We start from the raw sequence: 20,415 nt of genomic DNA on the forward strand, positions 1-20,415 counted from the left end.
GTGTGTGTGTGTCTGTGTGTGTGTGTGTGTGTGTGTGTGTGTGTGTGTCTCTCTCTCTCTCTCTCTCTCTCTCTCTCTCTCTCTAATTACAGGCCCATTAGTCTAACTTCGGTTGTAGGTAAGCTACTTGAGGGCATAATTAGAGACAAAATTGTGAGTTACCTTGAAAGCCACTCATTAATTGGGGACTCACAACATGGCTTCCGAAACAAAAGATCCTGCCTATCAAACCTATTAACCTTTTATAACGACCTCTTCACTGTTTATGACGTAACCAAATCACTGGACGTAGTCAATCTTGATTTCCAGAAAGCGTTTGATAAAGTCCCGCATCATAAATTACTTTACAAATTAAAGCAAATAGGTATTGACGGTCAAGTAAACCAATGGATCGCGAATTGGTTGAGCAACAGACAACAAAGAGTAGTGATTGACGGATTTAACTCAGAGTGGGCGCCTGTCACTAGTGGCGTCCCTCAGGGCTCGGTCCTTGGCCCAGTGCTCTTCATTATTTACATCAACGACGTGGATGTTGGACTCAATAACCGCATTAGTAAATTTGCAGACGACACAAAGATTGGCAACTCGGTTCTCACTGACGAAGACAGGCAAAGCCTCCAAGAGGATTTGCACAAAATTTCAACTTGGTCGGATAGATGGGAGATGCCCTTTAACGTAGACAAGTGCCAGGTCCTTCAAGTTGGAACGAGGAATAAGAAGTTCGAATACGAAATGCGCGGCGTTAAACTCAAAAGCGTTCAATGCGTCAAAGACTTGGGGTCAAAATCGCGTCAAACCTCAAATTCTCACAGCAATGCATCGATGCAGCAAATAAAGCGAACAGAATGTTGGGCTTCATTAAAAGAAACTTTGTATTCAAGAATAAAGATGTAATACTCCTGCTCTACAACAGTTTAGTCAGACCCACTTGGAATATGCGGTACAGTTTGGTCTCCCCACCATGCAAAGGATATTGCTAAATTAGAAGGTGTTCAGCGTCGGGCAACGAAAATGATCCTTCCTTGCGCAACAAATCCTACGAAGAAAGGCTTTCTACCCTTAACATGTTCTCTCTTGAGAAACGTCGCCTCCGAGGAAAACTGATCGAATGTTTTAAAATACTTAATGGTTTCACGAATGTAGACAGATCAACATTGTTTATGATCGATGACACTTTGCGCACGAGGAACAATGGCGTAAAACTCAGATGTAGACAAGTAAATTCAGACTGCACCAAATTTTTCTTCACCAACGTTGTAGTGCGAGAATGGAATAAGCTTCCACCGTCAGTGGTCCAGTGTAACACGATTGACTCCTTCAAAATAAGCTCGACCGTCACTTCCTTCAACTTAATATCAACTAGAGTAGAAATGCAACGTTTTGGAGTCTTCTGATTAATGTAAAATCACTTAGGTTTAAGGACAGACCACCAAGTCTGGACCATGGGGTCTGTGTGGTCTGATTTTCTATGTAAATCTATGTAAATCTCTCTCTCTCTCTCTCTCTCTCTCTCTCTCTCTCTCTCTCTCTCTCTCTCTCTCTCTCTCTCTCGAAAGTTTAGAGATACTTAGGTCATTCAAGTTCATGTTCCTCTAAGTTTTCTCTTCTCTCTCTCTCTCTCTCTCTCTCTCTCTCTCTCTCTCTCTCTCTCTCTCTCTCTCTCTCTCTCTCTGTGTGTGTGTGTGTGTGTGTGTGTGTGTCTGTCTGTCTGTCTGTCTGTCTGTCTGTCTGTCTGTCTCTCTCTCTCTCTCTCTCTCTCTCTCTCTCTCTCTCTCTCTCTCTCTCTCTCTCTCTCTCTCTCTCTCTCTCTCTCAAGTTAGATATACTTGGGTCATTCAAGTTCATGTTCCTCTAAGTTTTCTCTCTCTCTCTCTCTCTCTCTCTCTCTCTCTCTCTCTCTCTCTCTCTCTGATGCTAACCTGAATAAATGAAGATAAAAACAATAATAATGATAAATAGGAAAAAAAAGTAAGAAAGAAAGAAAGGGAAAGAAAGAGAGAAAGAAAGAGAGAAAGAAAGGCAAACACACACACACACACACACACACACACACACACACACACACACACACACACACACAAACACACACACACACACACACGGAAAATTGAGTCAGGGAAGAAAAAGGGAAAAAAAAGAAAATGAGAGAGAGAGAGAGAGAGAGAGAGAGAGAGAGAGAGAGAGAGAGAGAATATTGGATTCCCCACTTTGTTTCGGATCTGTCACTTACAATACATGTGGTAGGGAGTAGGTGTTTCATGGTCACAGTAGTAGTAGTAGTAGTAGTAGTAGTAGTAGTAGTAGTAGTTGTTATTCTCTTTACTTTTCTTCTTTTATTTTCCCTTCTTCCTATTTTTTTCATTCTTACTTCATTCATTCTCTCCTTCCTTCCTTTCTTCCTTTTCCTTCCTTCTTTTCCTTCTTAAATACGTTCTTTTCACTCCTTTTCCTTTCCTGTAATTTTCCCTTCCTTCCCCTCCCTTCCTTTCCTTCCCTTCCCTTCCCTTCCCTTCCTTTTCCTTCCCTTCTCTTCCCTTCCCTTCCCTTCCTTCCCTTCTCTTCCCTTCCCTTCCTTCCCTTCTTTCCCTTCCCTTCCCTTCCCTTCTTTCCCTTTCCTTCCCTTCCCTTCCTTTTCCTTCCCTTCTCTTCCCTTTCCCTTCCCCTCCCTTCCTTCCCTTCCCTTCCCTTCCCTTCCTTCCTTCCTTCCTTCCTTCCTTCTTCCCCTTCCCTTCCTTCCCTTCCTTCCCATTTCTCTTCCTTCTCTTCCTTTCATTTTTAATCCATTCCCTCCCTTTCTCCCTTCCCTCCCTCCCTCCCTCCCTTTTTAATTTCCTCCCTTTTCACACATTTCTTTCTTACCCTGATCAATCTCTCCCTCAATCTTCTCTCCCTTCCCTCCCTTCCCTCCCTCCCTCCCTCCTTCCCTTGACCACAGTATCGAATTATTTTTTATCACCATTTTTTGACACTGTAGGAGAGAGAGAGAGAGAGAGAGAGAGAGAGAGAGAGAGAGAGAGATTGGGACAGATCGAGATGTGAGAAAATTGAGAAATGCAATTTGAGAGAGAGAGAGAGAGAGAGAGAGAGAGAGAGAGAGAGAACACACACACACACACACACACACACACACACACACACACACACATTTTTTTTTTCTCTCTTGATCAAAAGTTTAAAAGTGCAAAACTTCCTCAAAACTTCCGCATTATACCTCCTCCTCCTCCTCCTCCTCCTCCTCCTCCTTTTCCTCCTCCTTCCTCTTCCTGATTTTTCTTTTTTTCTGATTCTCTCTTTTATCTCTTTCTATCTTCTTCTTCTTCTTCTTCATCAATCTTCTCCTCCTCCTCCTCCTCCTCCTCCTCCTCCTTCCTCTTTCTGATTTTTCTTTTTCGATCTCTTACCATTTTCATCTTCTTCTTCTTCTTCTTCTTCTTCTTCTTCTTCTTCTTCCTCCTCCTCCTTTTCCTTATTTTTTTCTTTTTTTTTTGTTTTTCTTTCCAATTTCGTCTTCATCTCTTTCACATCCTCCTCCTCCTCCTCCTTCTCCTCCTCCTCCTCTTCCTCCTCCTCCTCCTCCTCCTCTTAACTTCTTCCAATAGAGAAAATGGTCCACAAGTTTCGTCTTAATGATAAAAAATGAACATGATGATTAAGAGGAGGAGGAGGAGGAGGAGGAGGAGGAAGAGGAGGAGGAGGAGGAAGGAGATTGAGACGAAATTGAAAAGATATACGAAAAGAAAGAAGAAGAAGAAGAAGAGGAAGAAGAAGAAGGAGAATTCGAGCAACAGGTGAAGGAAAAGGGAAAAAAAGGAAAATGAGGAAGAGGAAGTTTGAGAGGAGGAGGAGGAGGAGGAGGAGGAAGGAGGAGGAGGAGGAGAATACGTAGGAAAGAGATTGAGACGAAATTGAAAAGATAAACGAAAAGAAAGAAGAAGAAGAAGAAGAAGAAGAAGAAGAAGAAAAAGAAGAAGAAGAAAAAGAAGAAGAGGAAGAAGAAGAAGGTGAAGAATTCGAGCAAGAAAAGAAGGAAAAGGGAAAAAAAGGAAAATGAGGAAGAGGAACTTGAGAGGAAGAGGAGGAGGAGGAGGAGGAGGAGGAAGAGGAGGAGGAGGAGGAGGAGGATCAAGGCTCAACAGGTGAAAGGTAAGAAACAACATCAACAACAACAACAACAACAATAATAATAATAATAATAATAATAATAATAATAATAATAATAATAATAATAATAATAATAATAATAAATAAAAGAAAATAGAGATTCGTTAACAGTAAAATAAAACAAGAAAAAAGAAAAGAAAAATTAAACTTAAAAAAGCATAAAATATTAACTCGTAAAAATGAAAAATAAATAAACAAAACTCAAATAAAAAACGATAAAAAATCCAAAATTCGAAATCCAAAAAATAAAAATAATCCAAAATTCGAAATCCAAAAAATACAAATAATCCAAAATTCGAAATCCAAAAATGAAAATAATCCAAAATTCGAAATCCAAAAATATCCAAAAAATCAAGTTGTTAAAATCCAAAAATATCCAAAAATATCCCATAGAAGTTAAAATCCAAAAATATCCAACAATATCCCAAAAAAGTTGAAATCCAAAAATATCCAACAATATCCCAAAAAAGTTAAAATCCAAAAATATCCAACAATATCCCAAAAAAGTTAAAATCCAAAAATATCCAACAATATCCCAAAAAAGTTAAAATCCAAAAATATCCAACAATATCCCAAAAAAGTTAAAATCCAAAAATATCCAAAAATATGCAAAAGTTGAAATCCAAAAATATCCAAAAATATGCAAAAGTTGAAATCCAAAAATATCCAAAAATATGCAAAAGTTGAAATCCAAAAATATCCAACAATATCCCAAAAAAGTTGAAATCCGAAAATATCCAACAATATCCCAAAAAAGTTGAAATCCAAAAATATCCAACAATATCCCAAAAAAGTTAAAATCCAAAAATATCCAACAATATCCCAAAAAAGTTGAAATCCGAAAATATCCAACAATATCCCAAAAAAGTTAAAATCCAAAAATATCCAAAAATATGCAAAAGTTGAAATCCAAAAATATCCAAAAATATGAAAAAGTTGAAATCCAAAAATATCCAAAAATATCCAAAAAGTTAAAATCCAAAAATACCCAAAAAATCAAATACTCAAAATCCATAAAAAAAATCCCCCAAAAAACTCAAAATCCATCTATAAAAAAATAAATGAAATAAAAAACTCAAAATCGAAGAAAAATAAAAAAATCCAATTAATATTTTTTTCTTCCATAACTTTAAAAAAACACAACCTCCCTTACCCCCCCTCCTCCCTTACCTTACCCTACCCCTCCCTTGCCTTACCTTCCTTTACCTTACGATAACACACGAAGGGAAGGCAAGAAGGAGCGAAAACAACAACAACAACAAGGTCCACAGTCAGAGAGGGAGGGAGCGACGCGTCCTCTCCCTTCCACTGCTCGACTCACACTGCCTTGCCCGACCCCCTGTACCTGGCTTATAAGACGAGGTTGTTGTTGTTGTTGTTGTTGAGAGAGAGAGAGAGAGAGAGAGAGAGAGAAACTCCACAGGTGTTTTAGTGGATGAATCTCTCTCTCTCTCTGATTGTGTGTGTGTGTGTGTGTGTGTGTGTGTGTGTGTGTGTGTGTGTGATGAACAGCAAACACACACACACACACACACACACACAGACAATTCCCTTCTGTATGTGTGTATATACCTCTCTCTCTCTCTCTCTCTCTCTCTCTCTCTCTCTCTCTCTCTCTCTCTCTCTCTCTCACACACACACACACACACACCTTCTGTATTATCTCTCTCTCTCTCTCTCTCTCTCTCTCTCTCTCTCTCTCTCTCTCTCTCTCTCTCTCTCTCTCTCTCTCTCTCTCTCTCTCACACACACACACACACACACACACACACACACACACACACACACACACACACACCAATTTCCCCTTTCCATCGTTTCCCCTGAGCGATAATTTTTGCAACACTCACTAAGGGAAATAAATAGAAAGGAATGAGCGAAATAATATGAAGAAAAACGAAGAGAAATGGAAATACTCGCTTCGGGCTGGGCAGTAGCATCTCTCTCTCTCTCTCTCTCTCTCTCTCTCTCTCTCTCTCTCAGCTTTAAGTTACTGTCAAAATGTCATAATTGAATTCACTAATCATATGTAAGTTATCAGTGGTATCAATAGTAGTAGTAGTAGTAGTAGTAGTAGTAGTAGTAGTAGTAGTAGTAGTAGTAGTAGTAGTAGTAGTAGCAACAACAACAACAACAACAACACAATACAACCCAACCCAACACACACACACACACACACACACACACACACACACACACACACACACACACACACACACACACACACACACACACACACACACACACACACACACACACACACACACACACACACACGCACATCAAACAATCACTAATACTCGCCTGATTACCTCATTAATTTATATCGCCTCCGTGAATGACAAGCGCACTGAGATATCGTATTAATTAGGAAGACTTAGCCGGCTCATTAGGGCGAGTGTGTGTGTTGATTAAGACCTAAATTAAAGACTGAATTAGTTGGATAATGGTTAGTAGTAGTAGTAGTAGTAGTAGTAGTAGTAGAAGGTCATGATGGAGGAATGGAAGAAGATGAAGAAGAGGAGAGAAAGAAGAAAAGGAAGGAAAGAATGGAGGAAGTTGAAAATGGGAAGAAAAATAAAGAAAATGGGAAGGAAAATAAAGAAAATGGGAAGGAAAATAAATAAAATGGGAAGGAAAATAAAGAAAATGGGAAGGAAAAGAGAAAATGGGAAGGAGAATAAAGAAAATGAGAAGGAAAATAAAGAAAATGGGAAGGAAAATAAAGAAAATGGGAAGGAAAAGAGAAAATGGGAAGGAAAATAAAGAAAATGGGAAGGAGAATAAAGAAAATGGGAAGGAAAATAAGGAAAATGGGAAGGAAAATAAAGAAAATGAGAAGGAAAATAAAGAAAATTGGAAGGAAAAGAGAAAATGGGAAGGAAAATAAAGAAAATGGGAAGGAAAAGAGAAAATGGGAAGAAAAATAAAGAAAATGGGAAGGAAAATAAAGAAAATGGGAAGGAAAATAAATAAAATGGGAAGGAAAATAAATAAATTGGGAAGGAAAATAAAGAAAATGGGAAGGAAAATGAAGAAAATGGGAAGGAAAATAAAGAAAATGGGAAGGAAAATAAAGAAAATGAGAAGGAAAATAAAGAAAATGGGAAGGAAAAGAGAAAATGGGAAGGGAAATAAAGAAAATGGGAAGGAAAAGAGAAAATGGGAAGAAAAATAAAGAAAATGGGAAGGAAAATAGAAAATGGGAAGAAAAATAAAGAAAATGGGAAGGAAAATAAAGAAAATGGGAAGGAAAATAAAGAAAATGGGAAGGAAAATAAAGAAAATGGGAAGGAAAATAAAGAAAATGGGAAGAAAAGTAAAGAAAATGGGAAACAAAGAAAATGGGAAGATAAACAAAGAAAATGGGAAACAAAAAGAAAATGGGAAAAAAGTTGAGAAAATGGAAAGGAAAATAAAGAAAATGGGAAGGAAAATAAAGAAATTGGGAAGAAAATAAAAAATGGGAAGAAAATAAAGAAAATGGGAAGAAAAGAAAATGGGAAGGAAAATAAAGAAAATGGGAAGGAAAATAAAGGAAATGGGAAGGAAAATAAAGGAAATGGGAAGGAAAATAAAGAAAATGGGAAGAAAAATAAAGAAAATGGGAAAATAAAGAAAATGGGAAGGAAAATAAAGAAAATGGGAAGGAAAATAAAGAAAATGGGAAAATAAAGAAAATGGGAAGGAAAATAAAGAAAATGGGAAAATAAAGAAAATGGGAAGAAAAATAAAGAAAGTGGGAAGGAAAATAAAGAAAATGGGAAGGAAAATAAAGAAAATGGGAAAATAAAGAAAATGGGAAGGAAAATAAAGAAAATGGGAAGGAAAATAAAGAAAATGGGAAAACAAAGAAAATGGGAAGAAAAATAAAGAAAGTGGGAAGGAAAATAAAGAAAATGGGAAGAAAAATAAAGAAAATGGGAAGGAAAATAAAGAAAATTGGAAGGAAAATAAAGAAAATGGGAAGGAAAATAAAGAAAATGGAAAGAAGAAAAGGAGAGAAAGAAGAATAGCAATAAAAGAAGAGAGGAAGATGAAAAATAATAATAATAATAATAATAATAATAATAATAATAATAATAATAATAATAATAATAATAATAATAATAAAATATGGTTAACCTATGTATGTATGTGTGTATGTATGTATGTAATGAATGTATGTATGTATGTGTGTATGTATGTATGTATGTATATCATCTATAGGTATACAATATCACCTGTTTTTTTTTCTCTTTTTTTTCTAATACAACAACAACAGAAAAAAAACACTAAAATTCATAGATAACAACACACACACACACACACACACACACACACACACACACACACACACACACACACACACACACACACACACACAATACAATACCAGAACACTAAAATAAAAAAAACATATATAAGCTTCTATGGTCTGTTCCGTGTACAGACTATAGTATTATATTTGCTTTCCTATACACACTCTCTCTCTCTCTCTCTCTCTCTCTCTCTCTCTCTCTCTCTGAACTGATATAAGTGAAGAGAATTGAAGGGCTTAAAGATTGATTGGTTAAACACTGAATCACACACACACACACACACACACACACACACACACACACACACACACACACACACACACACACTCACAGCATATATATTTTCTCTTCCCTTCCCTTCCCTTTTCTTCTTTTCTTTCAACCTATCATCCTTTATCTCCTTCCCTTCTCTTTCCCTTCCCTTCCCTTTTCTTCTTTTCTTTCAATCTATTCTCCTTCATTTCCTTCCCTTCTCTTTCCCTTCCCTTCCCTTTTCTTCTTTTCTTTCAACCTATTCTCCTTTATTTCCTTCCCTTCCCTTCCCTTCTTTCCTTTTCTCCCTATCCTCTTTGTCTCCTCCCTTCTACTTCCCTTCCTTTCTCTTCTTTCCCTTCCCTATCCTTCCTTATAAATTCCTTTCCCTCCCTCCTTCTTCCTTCCCTTCCCTTCCCTTCCCCTTCTTTCTCTTCCCTTCCCTTCCCTTCCCTTCCTTTCCTTTCCCCTTCTTTCTCTTCCTTTCCCTTCCCTTCCCCTTCTTTCTCTTCCCTTCCCTTCCCCTTCTTTCTCTTCCCTTCCCTTCCCTTCCCTTCCCCTTCTTTCTCTTCCCTTCCCTTCCCTTCTCTTCTTTTCCCTTCCCTATCATTCCTTATTCATTTCCCTCCCTTCCTCTTCCTTCTATTCCTTTTCTTTTTCCTCCCATTCCCTTCCCTTCCTTTTTCTTTCCCTTCCCTTTCCTCCTTATTCATCTCCCTCCCTCCCTCTCCCTTCCATTCCCTTCCCTTCCCTTCTTTATCCTTCCTCTCCCTTTCTCTACTCTTTACAACATCCCTTTCTCTTCTCCTCCCCTTTCTCCTTTCCTTTCTCTTCTCTTTTCTTTCTCTCCCTTCTTCTTCCCTTCACACTTTCTCTCCTTCTATACATTTCTCTATCACACACACACACACACACACACACAAAAGCACTGAGGTCACAAGAAGAAGCAGAGGAAGACGGAACACTTGCAAACACTAATATTACCGCTAACCTCTAATCTCTCTCACTTTTCTCTAGTTAACACAGGTACACAGAGGCGTCAGTAAGTCTTGCCTTCCTCTACACTGGGTACACATGCACTGAGGCGCCGTAGAAGGGTGTACCAGTGGCCTTGAGTGTTAGGAAAGGCGCGGGAAAGGTGTAAATATTGCAACTTGAATGTTGAGCGCTGGATGTAAACAAGGCTGATGATGATGATGATGGTCGCGTATTTAAGGGAATGGGGGGAAGGGTTTTGAGTGTGTGTGTGTGTGTGTGTGTGTGTGTGTGTGTGTGTGTGTAGGAAAGGAAGGAGAGAGAGTAGGAAGAGGAGGAAAGGGAGAGGAAGGAGGAAGGAAGAAGGGAAAGGAAGATAAATGAGGGAGGAAAGAGGGAGAGAAGAGGAGGACGAAGGAGGAAGTGTGTGTGTGTGTGTGTGTGTGTTGCTCCGTTCCTACCATGAAACTTGTATCCAAACAGTTGGGAAACAATTTTGAAGCTTAATTAATTGTTTCCCATCCACAGTGACAAACATTGGTAGTTTCTGCAATTCACCAGGGCCTGATCACGTACTGGACTCGTCATCTCTCTCTCTCTCTCTCTCTCTCTCTCTCTCTCTCTCTCTCTCTCTCTCTCTCTCTCTCTCTCTCTCTCTCTCTTTTATAGTTATGCAGAGGTATACACAATCCTCCTCCTCCTCCTCCTCCTCCTCTTCTTCTTCCTCCTTTCTCTCCTAGTCCAAGATATCTCCTCCTCCTCCTCCTCTTCTTCCTCTTCCTCCTTTCTCTCCTAGTCCAAGATATCTCCTCCTCCTCCTCCTCCTCCTTCTCTTCCTCTTCCTCCTTTCTCTCCTAGTCCAAGATATCTCCTCCTCCTCCTCCCCTTCCATTTCCTTCCCTCCCCTCACTTCCTCTACCATTTCCTCCCCTACCCTCTCTTTTCCCCTCCCTTCCCTTCCCTTTTCCCATTATTTTCCCTTCACTTAATTTCTTTCCCCTGATTAGAGCAAGGCTTATCATAGTCGATCTCTGGGTACTGGGGGGACACACACACACACACACTGTAAAGTATAGTGCAATAGTATGTTATAGTGAGGAGCGTTAAGTAATATAGATAGAAGGTTACATTGAAACGCAAAGTGTGTGAATTAACAGAACAGGAGGAGGACCTACGAAACGATACAAGGCGTTACAGCTCAAAAGAAGAAGAAGAAGAAGACCCTTGGATCCTCTTGCTCAAGGGGGAACAGAAATCTCCTTGCCAGTGGAAATATCTCGGTCTGAACGGGGCTCGAACCTCCGTCTGGTAGGTCGCGAAGCATGGCAGCGCAGAGCTTTAACCAGTGAACAACCGGAATGGTGTGTGTGTGTGTGTGTGTGTGTGTGTGTGTGTGTGTGTGTGTGTGTGTGTGTGTGTGTGTGTGTGTGTGTGTTGCAACCTAATTAGTCACTCATTTCTACGTTTACAGGATTGGGTCAAGCTAGTAATAATAATAATAATAATAATAATAATAATAATAATAATAATAATAATAATAATAATAATAATAAAAATAGGTAGTTTTATTGTTGAGTTGAATGTTCAGTACCAAGCTGCCATTTTTCTCCTTTTTTTTTTTTTTTACAACAAAGGAGGCAGCTCAAGGGCACACAAAAAAAGAAAACAATAATAAAAAAAAAGCCCGCTACTCGCTGCTCCTACAGTAAAACAAAAGAGGTGGCCGAAAGGAAGATCAATATCACCCGTACGCTGCGAGAGATGGAAAGGATACCGTTGAGGACTCTGGCAAAGTTAATATTTACAACATGGATTTATTTTCTGTCCCTGAATGCAGTGCGGCAACAAGTGGGTTCAGGAAAAGAAAGTCAAATTTGATATAATGATGAAAATAACTGAACTAAATCACAACGTAGCACTCCCGGTCCATGGGGTCTGTGTGGTCTGAATTTCTATGTAAATCTATGTCTAAATATGCAACGGGGGTCCAGACGGTACTGCGAGAAATACCTCCCTGCAGAAAAAAGTCGCATATTCGCTACGCGCCTCCAATATTGCCCCCACGAGAATAATACCCTTTCCAAGCTCTCACATACTTTTTTTTTTCTTTTTATAGCTAAGGAGACAGCTCAAGGGCATAGAGAATTAAAAAAAAGGCCCGCTACTCGCTGCTCCAGAACAGAGGTTATAGGAGTGTCCAAACTCAGAGGTCAATTTCGGGAGGAGAGGTGTCCTGATACCCTCCTCTTGAAAGAGTTCAAGTCGTAGGCAGGAGGAAATACAGGTGAAGGAAGATTGTTCCAGAGTTTACCAGCGTGAGGGATGAAAGAGTGAAGATGCTGGTTAACTCTTGCATAAGGGGTTTGGACAGTATAGGGATGAAAGAGTTAAGATGCTGGTTGACTCTTGCATAAGGGGTTTGGACAGTATAGGGATGAAAGAGTGAAGATGCTGGTTAACTCTTGCATAAGGGGTTTGGACAGTATAGGGATGAAAGAGTGAAGATGCTGGTTAACTCTTGCATAAGGGGTTTGGACAGTATAGGGATGAAAGAGTGAAGATGCTGGTTAACTCTTGCATAAGGGGTTTGGACAGTATAGGGATGAAAGAGTGAAGATGCTGGTTGACTCTTGCATAAGGGGTTTGGACAGCACAGGGATGAAAGAGTGAAGATGCTGGTTAACTCTTGCATAAAGGGTTTGGAGAGTATAGGGATGAAAGAGTGAAGATGCTGGTTGACTCTTGCATAAGGGGTTTGGACAGTATAGGGATGAAAGAGTGAAGATGCTGGTTGACTCTTGCATAAGGGGTTTGGACAGCACAGGGATGAAAGAGTGAAGATGCTGGTTAACTCTTGCATAAGGGGTTTGGACAGTATAAGGATGAAAGAGTGAAGATGCTGGTTAACTCTTGCATAAGGGGTTTGGACAGTATAGGGATGAAAGAGTGAAGATGCTGGTTAACTCTTGCATAAGGGGTTTGGACAGTATAGGGATGAAAGAGTGAAGATGCTGGTTAACTCTTGCATAAGGGGTTTGGACAGTATAGGGACGAAAGAGTGAAGATGCTGGTTGACTCTTGCATAAGGGGTTTGGACAGTATAGGGATGAAAGAGTGAAGATGCTGGTTGACTCTTGCATAAGGGGTTTGGACAGTATAGGGATGAAAGAGTGAAGATGCTGGTTGACTCTTGCATAAGGGGTTTGGACAGTATAGGGATGAAAGAGTGAAGATGCTGGTTAACTCTTGCATAAGGGGTTTGGACAGTATAGGGATGAAAGAGTGAAGATGCTGGTTAACTCTTGCATAAAGGATTTGGACAGCACAGGGATGAAAGAGTGAAGATGCTGTTTAACTCTTGCATAAGGGGTTTGGACAGTATAGGGATGAAAGAATGAAGATGCTGGTGAACTCTTGCATAAGGGGTTTGGACAGTATAGGGATGAAAGAGTGAAGATGCTGGTTAACTCTTGCATTAGGGATTTGGACAGCACAGGGATGAAAGAGTGAAGATGCTGGTTAACTCTTGCATAAGGGGTTTGGACAGTACAGGGATGAAAGAGTGAAGATGATGGTTAACTCTTGCATAAGGGGTTTGGACAGTATAGGGATGAAAGAGTGAAGATGATGGTTAACTCTTGCATAAGGGGTTTGGACAGTATAGGGATGAAAGAGTGAAGATGCTGGTTGACTCTTGCATAAGGGGTTTGGACAGTATAGGGATGAAAGAGTGAAGATGCTGGTTAACTCTTGCATAAGGGGTTTGGACAGTATAGGGATGAAAGAGTGAAGATGCTGGTTGACTCTTGCATAAGGGGTTTGGACAGTATAGGGATGAAAGAGTGAAGATGCTGGTTAACTCTTGCATAAGGGATTTGGACAGTATAGGGATGAAAGAGTGAAGATGCTGGTTGACTCTTGCATAAGGGGTTTGGACAGTATAGGGATGAAAGAGTGAAGATGCTGGTTGACTCTTGCATAAGGGGTTTGGACAGTATAGGGATGAAAGAGTGAAGATGCTGGTTGACTCTTGCATAAGGGGTTTGGACAGTATAGGGATGAAAGAGTGAAGATGCTGGTTAACTCTTGCATAAGGGATTTGGACAGTATAGGGATGAAAGAGTGAAGATGCTGGTTAACTCTTGCATAAGGGATTTGGACAGTATAGGGATGAGGATGAGTAGAAAGTCGTATTTCCCGCGGGTGTCTAAATCAAACCTCTGGGAGCTATTTAGAGGCTGCGGCGGCGGTCCACAAAAGGTATCGAAAACTCAACCATTAAGTGATATCCAGAGAAAAACACCTCCTTGATAAACAGCACCATATTGTATCCAGAAATAAGCAGACAGCATCTTGAAATTAATAGACTACACTTTCGTCAATATCCCCCTCATTGAAACACACCTTTAATTAACCTGTACAATGGCACGCAGGTAGGTGACATTACAGGTGTTTCAGGTCAGGTGGGTAGCCGGTGTTTCCTTGTCTCCCCGCCACTCACCAGGTCACGGCAGGTCAGGGGTCACCCAGGGGTCAGCCACACACGCGGGGTCATGGCGCAGCACAGAAAAAAAAGGGGTAAAATAAAGGAATTCGTCTTCGTAAACACAAACACGTGGGATACATGTACCAGAAGACGTGCGTTCGAGTCTCCACCATAAAACTAATTAGAACATGGTTTTGTATGGCGTATATAAGTGTTTACTGATAATGATAATGAAAATACACATATGCTTTTGTAACGCATAATCCATCTTCATCTAAGGCCACTCTTATCACCACTAGTGTATGTTTTAACGCACTCTAATTTTGTGTTATGTCATATTAAAATCGTTTGAAAATAAAAGATTAGTTAGGAGTAATACAGTTGTGTCTTGTAGAAATAAGAATAAAATAAAAAATAAGTCAGACAATTGAGATATGGAGTTTTACCATGGCCATAAGTAACACTGATAAACACGCTCACATAAATCACGAACCAGTGTGTTTATAATAGTGTTTAATATTAATTGGTAAGCCTCAAAGCATCAAGCGTAGAGTATTTATTCATTTATCTCTTATTTATTCATGGCGGAGACTCGAACGCGCCGCCTGCCAGCTGTCACTTGTCCCACGAACCGATGCCAGATTATCGTACTCAGAGCCCCTTATTTACCGGTCTCTGAGGCGTAGATATTGCCAAAAAAGCACCAATAATTAACCATTTTAACAATAACTATATATGAAGTCAGTGATTAGGGTCGAGGAGGCAGATTTTGGGTCGAAAATCGGCAAACATGGGAGGCTGAGTACGACAATCCGGCAACGTTGGTCCCACGTGGTAGTGAGGGAAGGAAGGACTCCCTCACTTTATCCTTTTTTTATGTGCTACGCCATGACCCGCGTGTGTGGATGACCCCTAAGCTGACCCCTGACCTGCCGTGACCTGGTGTGTAGCGGGGAGACAAGGAAACACCGGGTAGTCCACCTTACCTGTGATGTCACCCCAGGGCAGGTAAGGGCCATATGGTCTGCCCCGTGCCCAGGTTAATGGCGTAGCGGGGCATTATCGATTTTGGGCACCCTGGGAGGAACACGGCTGGGTATCTATCATCTTGGGTGCCACGGGGTATGGGGGGGGGTACCATCCGTGGAGCAGAGGGGGGGGGCCCAGGTCAACCAGTGGTGACGAGCCTCATGGCCTCTCCTAATTATCCAGGTCAAGAGTGATAATGAAGATGAACAGGTTATTAAGTTTTGTTTTTGGTCCTTTAAACGGTAAATTGTCCATTTCCGGCCTTCCACCAGCCCCACTGCCCTGCCCGTCCCTGCCCGTCCCTGCCGCCACCGTGCCCCCCAAAAAACTTTACAACTAAGTATCTTAATTAATTAAATCTAACAAATTGAATTTAAACTAGCCCCCTTATGGATGGGGGCTCTGCCCCCTCAACCCCCTGACCTGATACAGAGGCTTTGCCCCCCTCAACACACCTTACAGTTCAGTGAATAATAAAATGGGTAAATGTCCAGAGAGTTGCCCATCTCACCGCGGTACTTCTCACCCTAGCCGTGGGTTAGATCTCATAATTCTATGCATTTTGAACCCCATATATATGCCTCGCAAATTGATAGAATCGCTGCTAGCGATTTTTGAAAAGTTTGTGAGTTTTTTCTGACACTCGGGCATGCAGAGACTGGGATACTTTGTTCCCCCGCCTCCAAAATACGATATTACGCCTCCATATTGTATGTAAGGGACGAAATACATGTCCCTTAACCATACTATGAAGGCGGAAAAACTTAAAAGTAGACAAAAAGTGGTAAAGGTTAAGTATGGTTAAGGGACATGTATTTCGTCCCTTACATACAATATGGAGGCGTAATATCGTATTTTGGAGGCGGGGAACAAAGTATCCCAGTCCCCGTGGCCAGAAAAAAAAAACTCACAACTTTTTCAAAAATAGCAGCGTATCTATATATATATATGGGGAATTCAAAATGTATAAAATGAGATCTACCCACCCACTGGGGGTGAGAAGTACCGCGGTGAGATGGGCAACTCTCTGGACATTTACCATAAAATGCAGTAAGGAGCTTTACAGTATAAAAAGGTGCCAAGAAGTATCGCAGAGCACATTGACACCCGTCAGAAAAAAATATCACCCACCACTGGAATGAACCTTCTGACACAGTGGAGTTTCACCTGTTATCTTGCCTCGCTGTCACTGTGAATGTACTAAAAGTGGTATCTTGGAAATATAGGAAAGCTAAATCTTTATTTGTTAGTTTCTCGTCAGGTTGCAAAAGAAAATGGAAATGAAAATATGAATTCCTTTGTCAGTTTGGTGTCATGTTGCTAAAAACTTAGTGAAAGGAGGATCGTTAGTTTTCTTCTCACACTGAGAGGCCGGGTGTTTTTTACCTTTCTTTCTTTGTTCAATGTGTTATTGTCGTGATCTATACACCAGACATAGACAAACCCTACACTTAAGATTTAGCCCAAAAAACCCAATCTATCACCTTTCCATTTTTTACCAATGACAATTTTCGGAAAATTTGAGTTTTTTTAAAAGGCTATTTCTACCATAATATATAATTGCTCTACACAGGAACAACTACTATAGTACAAGAACCATGTTTAGGCCAATGAAAGTATAGCGAGATATTGTATCAATGATCATTAGTTTGCAGAATATAAATTTTTTAAAGGCTATTTCTACCATAATATAATTGCTCTACATGGGAACAACTACTATAGTACAAGAACCATGTTTAGGACAATGAAAGTATAGCAAGATATTGTATCAATGATCATTAGTTTGCAGAATATAAATTTTTTAAAGGCTATTTCTACCATAATATAATTGCTCTACATGGGAACAACTACTATAGTACAAGAACCATGTTTAGGCCAATGAAAGTATAGCAAGATATTGTATCAATGATCATTAGTTTGCAGAATATAAATTTTTTAAAGGCTATTTCTACCATAATATATAATTGCTCTACACAGGAACAATTTCTATAGTACAAGAACCATGTTTAGGCCAATGAAAGTATAGCGAGATATTGTATCAATGATCATTAGTTTGCAGAATATAAATTTTTTAAAGGCTATTTCTACCAATATATAATTGCTCTACACAGGAACAACTACTATAGTACAAGAACCATGTTTAGGACAATGAAAGTATAGCGAGATATTGTACCAATGATCATTAGTTTGCAGAATATAAATTTTTTAAAGGCTATTTCTACCATAATATATAATTGCTCTACACAGGAACAATTTCTATAGTACAATAACCATGTTTAGGCCAATGAAAGTATAACGAGATATTGTATCAATGATCATTAGTTTGCAGAATATAAATTTTTTAAAGGCTATTTCTACCATAATATATAATTGCTCTACACAGGAACAATTACTATAGTACAATAACCATGTTTAGGCCAATGAAAGTATAGCGAGATATTGTATCAATGATCATTAGTTTGCAGAATATAAATTTTTTAAAGGCTATTTCTACCAAATATAAATTTTTTTAAAGGCTATTTCTACCATAATATATAATTGCTCTACACAGGAACAATTACTATAGTACAATAACCATGTTTAGGACAATGAAAGTATAGCGAGATATTGTATCAATGATCATTAGTTTGCAGAATATAATTTTTTTAAAGGCTATTTCTACCAAATATATTTTTTTTAAAGGCTATTTCTACCGTAATATATAATTGCTCTACACAGGAACAACTACTATAGTACAAGAACCATGTTTAAGACAATGAAAGTATAGCGAGATATTGTATCAATGATCATTAGTTTGCAGAATATAAATTTTCAAACTTTCATGGTCATAATTTCCACCTAAAAATTCAAACATAAACTAACCATAATTAAGTCACTTCATATATGAGACAAAACTTGCTATAGTATGATTCCTACAAGTCCAGGCATGGTTTTGGTGTTCGTTTCATCAAAATCGGTTAAAAAATGGTGGAGAAATTCAAATCCAAATGTACTACACAACTTGCATTTTGAGATACGGCCAGGTAAAGTTTTGAATACATGACATTCAAACATAGCAAAGTGATATTATGGCATTTATCCTTTCATTTATTTGTAATGATATATACCTAAAAAGATATGTCTTCATGTTCAATCATTAGTTTCTCAAAGGATTTTTCTCAGATTTTAATTTTTTTCTGATTTTCATCTTTTTCTCAGATTTTAATTTTTTTCTGATTCTCGTCTTTTTCTCAGATTTTAATTTTTTTTCTGATTCTCATCTTTTTCTCAGATTTTAATTTTTTTCTGACTCGTCTTTTTCTCAGATTTTAATTTTTTTCTGATTCTCGTCTTTTTCTCAGATTTTAATTTTTTTTCTGATTCTCGTCTTTTTCTCAGATTTTAATTTTTTTCTGATTCTCGTCTTTTTCTCAGATTTTAATTTTTTTCTGATTCTCGTCTTTTTCTCAGATTTTAATTTTTTTCTGATTCTCATCTTTTTCTCAGATTTTAATTTTTTTCTGATTCTCGTCTTTTTCTCAGATTTTAATTTTTTTCTGATTCTCATTTTTTCTCAGATTTTAATTTTTTTCTGATTCTCGTCTTTTTCTCAGATTTTATTTTTTTCTGATTCTCGTCTTTTTCTCAAATTTTCATTTTTTTCCGATTCTCGTCTTTTTCTCAGATTTTAATTTTTTTCTGATTCTCGTCTTTTTCTCAGATTTTATTTTTTTTCTGATTCTCGTCTTTTTCTCAGATTTTAATTTTTTTCTGATTCTCGTCATTTTCTCAGATTTTAATTTTTTTCTGATTCTCATCTTTCTCAGATTTTCATTTTTCTGATTCTCGTCTTTTCTCAGATTTTAATTTTTTTCTGATTCTCGTCTTTTCTCAGATTTTAATTTTTTCCGATTCTCGTCTTTTTCTCAGATTTTAATTTTTTCTGATTCTCGTCTTTTCTCAGATTTTAATTTTTTTCTGATTCTCGTCTTTTTCTCAGATTTTAATTTTTTTCTGATTCTCGTCTTTTTCTCAGATTTTAATTTTTTTCTGATTCTTGTCTTTTTCTCAGATTTTAATTTTTTTCTGATTTTCATCTTTTTCTCAGATTTTAATTTTTTTCTGATTCTCGTCTTTTTCTCAGATTTTAATTTTTTTCTGATTCTCATTTTTTCTCAGATTTTAATTTTTTTCTGATTCTCGTCTTTTTCTCAGATTTTAATTTTTTTCTGATTCTCGTCTTTTTCTCAGATTTTAATTTTTTTCTGATTCTCGTCTTTTTCTCAGATTTTAATTTTTTTCTGATTCTCGTCTTTTTCTCAGATTTTAATTTTTTTCTGATTCTTGTCTTTTTCTCAGATTTTAATTTTTTTCTGATTCTCGTCTTTTTCTCAGATTTTAATTTTTTTCTGATTCTCGTCTTTTTCTCAGATTTTAATTTTTTTCTGATTCTCATCTTTTTCTCAGATTTTAATTTTTTTTCCGATTCTTGTCTTTTTCGACCGGCCGGCCCCATTAAAAATACCTTAATAATTTTTTCGTTAGTTTACGTTAACCCAGTAGCAGCGACAGGCCAAATTTGCTGCATGATTTTAACCCCCTCAAAATAGATGATACATAAACTGATCACAAATGGTTTAATATATATTATGAAATGGCTTGTGTGAGGGGTGATTTTTTCTCATTTTTCTCGCTTAGAGGGACCATTAAGAAACATGGTCCCCTCTGCTACCGGGTTAAACTAATCTAACCTCACCAAACTGTATCTAACCTAACCTCTAACCCCCTCAAAATAGATGATACATAAACTGATCACAAATGGTTTAATATATATTATGAAATGGCTTGTGTGAGGGGTGATTTTTTCTCATTTTTCTTGCTTAGAGGGACCATTAAGAAACATGATCCCCTCTGCTGCTGAGTTAAACTAATCTAACCTCACCAAACTGTATCTAACCTAACCTCTAACCCCCTAGACCTCAATGCCTTATACGCATTAAGGGTCGAGGCAGCAAATACCCTTTGACCTCAGAACCTAAACAGAAAATCCCACGACAGGGAAAAGATTTAGAAAAGAAAGTTAGATGATTTTTACTTAAGTCACTTCTTATAATAAAAAAAAATAAAAATCTCCATACATAGCTTCTGGCCTCTACACAATATAATGATTTAAAACAAAACAAGACAATTTTGTACTTAATTATTACTTTACATAAGAAAATGAAAAAAATC

General features: G+C 38.1%; 1 protein-coding gene across 5 annotated transcripts in view; it reads right to left on the reverse strand.

The window, feature by feature from the left end:
* The window catches only part of LOC126987254 (translation initiation factor IF-2-like), a 48,299-nt gene extending 33,995 nt beyond the window's left edge, over positions 1-14,304 (reverse strand). The window contains exon 1 of one of the 5 annotated variants that reach the window (XM_050844092.1): positions 14,191-14,304. The gene's annotated coding sequence lies outside the window, so the exon portion shown is untranslated. Of the gene's footprint in view, positions 1-5,357; positions 5,479-9,721; positions 9,882-14,093 lie in introns of those variants that run through there. The other 4 variants (XM_050844088.1, XM_050844090.1, XM_050844089.1 and 1 more) reach the window with 4 other exon arrangements.
* Between the last annotated feature and the right edge of the window lie 6,111 nt (positions 14,305-20,415).

Source organism: Eriocheir sinensis, chromosome 64, assembly GCF_024679095.1.
Source record: "Eriocheir sinensis breed Jianghai 21 chromosome 64, ASM2467909v1, whole genome shotgun sequence".
Lineage (NCBI taxonomy): Eukaryota > Metazoa > Arthropoda > Malacostraca > Decapoda > Varunidae > Eriocheir > Eriocheir sinensis.